We start from the raw sequence: 3,024 nt of genomic DNA, 5'->3' as shown, positions 1-3,024 counted from the left end.
GGTGTTGTGAATGAAACGGTGCCCAGCTTGAAAGAGCTCCTGTGTGTCGCTGAATATGTGCATTGATGACTGAAAGATATCTTCTGCACCCATGTATCTATTTACTACTGTGTGATGAATTCATGTTAATGTGTATTTAAAGACATTTTAATTATTGGAAAAAAAATGCAGGTGGGAATATAAAAAAAAGTCTAATTAAACCAAAACTTTCGCAACCCCATGCAGTACCTCTGTGGACCCCCTAGGGGTTGCGGACCCCCTATTAAAGACCTCCGCAAATAAATGAGTAATCAATAAATGGAGGAAAAGCAACCAGGAAACAAACTCAGGTGGCAGTTTGTGAATCCAGGCATAAGGCATTCTCATGACTCCAGACACAGATTTTGGTATTACAACCATACTAAGTAAATTAAATGCAATTATAGCTTCCCAGGCCTCATGGGGTCTGATAATCCATCCAGTGGTGGCACCAGTGCTACAGACAGCAGAGGGGCCTGCTGTGAAGTAGGACACAACAGATGATGCCACAATAGCATTAGAGACTCGTGTCCTGTTTACACTGACACTAAATGTGAGACTTGTGCTCAAAGCTCCCTCCCACGTATAACCTCATGGTTTTATTGACTTTTTTATAAACAGAATAAACTTTTGATTACATTTTCTGTAAAAAAACTGGATTTTTTTTTTAAGGCTTATGTTTAAAAAAAAAACACAAAAACAGTGGAGAAAAAAAACTTCTTAACTAGCTTTCCCTTTAAAATTATTTGAAATCTTTTCGCTGTTTAATGCTCCAATGCCCTTCTGTGTTTCCTGCTCCTTTGCCCCGTGTTATCTAACATGCAGGTTGGATGCCAATAGTGGATAAAAATCTAATTTCCCCCTCTAAACAGGCTACTTGCCACCAGATCAACCAAATGGCCTTTATGAATAATGCCACTTAGCCCTAATTAAAAACATTGGTCCAGAAAAAAAACATAACAACATAATCCTTTTTACAGAAGTAGGGTATTTGGGTCATATCTGTGTCTCTAATTCTCAAGCTTATGATGCTCTGATGTTTAATTATCTCCAATAATAATAATTCCTTTTTTTTTTTTTTTTTTTTACAATTTACATGTTAATTAAGATGGGTTTGTTTATTACTTATTATTACCTTTTGCTTATTACTTGATCTGATTAAGATGAAACACAATGTCAGCTGTAAAGTTTAAGTTATTAGCAACATCAGATCATTAACAACATGTTGTGATTATAAGCTAATGTTGTGCAGCTATAGAGGTTGTTTTCTGTTTTTGCAACTTTTAAAGGTAATCACATGCATTTTAGAAAACTTTTTATGTTTGACATTTCTACTATAGTACACCGCTTAATTCAAACAGTAATAAGAAATGTGACTTGCCCCCTTATAAATATCTTGTTTTTCCTAATTAGGTACTGGGTCAGTAGTGATTAACTGTATTTCTGGTTCAATTTCCCCCCCTTCATCCAGGCATGTTTATTGTCAAACCCTTAAATTATGGAAATTGAAAAACCTATCCAACAGTATGAAGTAGGCTAAAGGTCTCAAAAAGAAGCATGTTATGCACAGATCTTAAGAAATTCAAGAATAGGGGAAAAAAAAGCAATGGCACACAGATTAGTTCATCTTGAAGGATTTTCAAAGCCATTTTAAGGCTTTGGACTCCAGTGAGAACCAGAGAGGAAAGCACAGGCGTAACCTTCTGAAGGACTGGTGTGGACTTGTTCCCACCAATAATTTCAATCCATAGACATTGGCCCTCAACAATATGTGGGACAAATTTCTAAAGTTGATTTTGCTGCTTTTGAAGGAAGATAATCACTGATGTAGCTGAAAGGGAAAACATCCATCAATCAATCCTCCTTTTTGGCATTGGAATCGGCTGTTATTCATCTTTTTTTATTTCTTATACATTAATGTCTAACTACCCTTAAATATAAATATCAGTGTATTTTTGTTCCTTTGTTTTCTAAACAATAGGAATGCTTTTAGTAAATATTTTTGAGCTCATTTTTGGAAAATACAAACCCTATTGTAAGCATTTGTGTAGAGTAACTGTAGGTCCATCAGCCTTTAAAAAGTCCCCACCATCTTTCATCACAAAGTTACACCCTTGGAGGACAGTTGTCCACAAAAGAGAGAACATAAAATAGTGGTGAACCAGCTCAGGAATTTCCAGCTAAGCTACTCTTCACAAAGCTACTCTTATTGGGAGACTGATCCAAGAGGTCAGAATAACATCTAAAGCACTAAAAGCAACACTTTGCTCAGTACAGGGAAGTGTGTATGATTCAACAATAGAAATGACTCAAAATAAGGTCCATGTGATACTTTCAAGGACACATTTGCAGGAAAAAGTACAGAAAGCCCTATTTTAGAAACATCCTGATGGCTGAAGAGAAAATGTGAAACCTTTTGCAAATACCACTAGATTGACTTGTCTTATTTTTATTATTTTTTTTATTCTTTAAAAATCGCTATATAGTACAGGGCATTTACCATTTCCTGATTTTTCCAGATTTGGTTGTAGTGAATAAAAAAGAAAAAAATAATATTCACTTGATCAGTTAGACAGATTAGCTTTTAAAAACAAACATTGCATGTCTGTTTCACTAGGATCATATTAAAGAATAATCTGTATTTTATCACAGAGAATTAAATATTCAAAGGAAGATGATTTTACAACTCAGTTACAGGATAGGAGATGTATTTGTTTTTGGTTTGTTTAATATGAACGACATGCAGATTTTTTTATTTCTATTTATTTATTTTTACAGTAGATGAAGTACTACTGAAATTATTTTTAGATCACACATAAATAGTTTCAATAACTCCATGAGGGAAAAGGAATGACTTTAGGAGTAGGGTTAGGATTCATTAATTGATAACAACCTACTGAGCCTACTAGCACAATCTGAAGCCATACTATGGTAAAGATAATCTCTATGACGACCATTTATTGGGATAATAACATCCGAAGCGGCTGCAAACAGTGACTTACTATT

The 3,024-nt window shown here is 34.6% G+C and overlaps 1 protein-coding gene across 1 annotated transcript in view; it reads right to left on the bottom strand.

The window, feature by feature from the left end:
- acss1 (acyl-CoA synthetase short-chain family member 1) overlaps positions 1-3,024 on the bottom strand; it is an 18,566-nt gene that overhangs the window by 3,913 nt on the left and 11,629 nt on the right. The gene's annotated exons all lie outside the window — the stretch shown is intronic.

This window comes from Cyprinodon variegatus, unplaced genomic scaffold (assembly GCF_000732505.1).
Source record: "Cyprinodon variegatus isolate N-32 unplaced genomic scaffold, C_variegatus-1.0 Scaffold4, whole genome shotgun sequence".
In the NCBI taxonomy this organism is placed as follows: Eukaryota; Metazoa; Chordata; class Actinopteri; order Cyprinodontiformes; family Cyprinodontidae; genus Cyprinodon; species Cyprinodon variegatus.
Note: the sequence above shows the minus strand (reverse complement) of the source record. Positions and strands in the feature narration are given on the sequence as shown.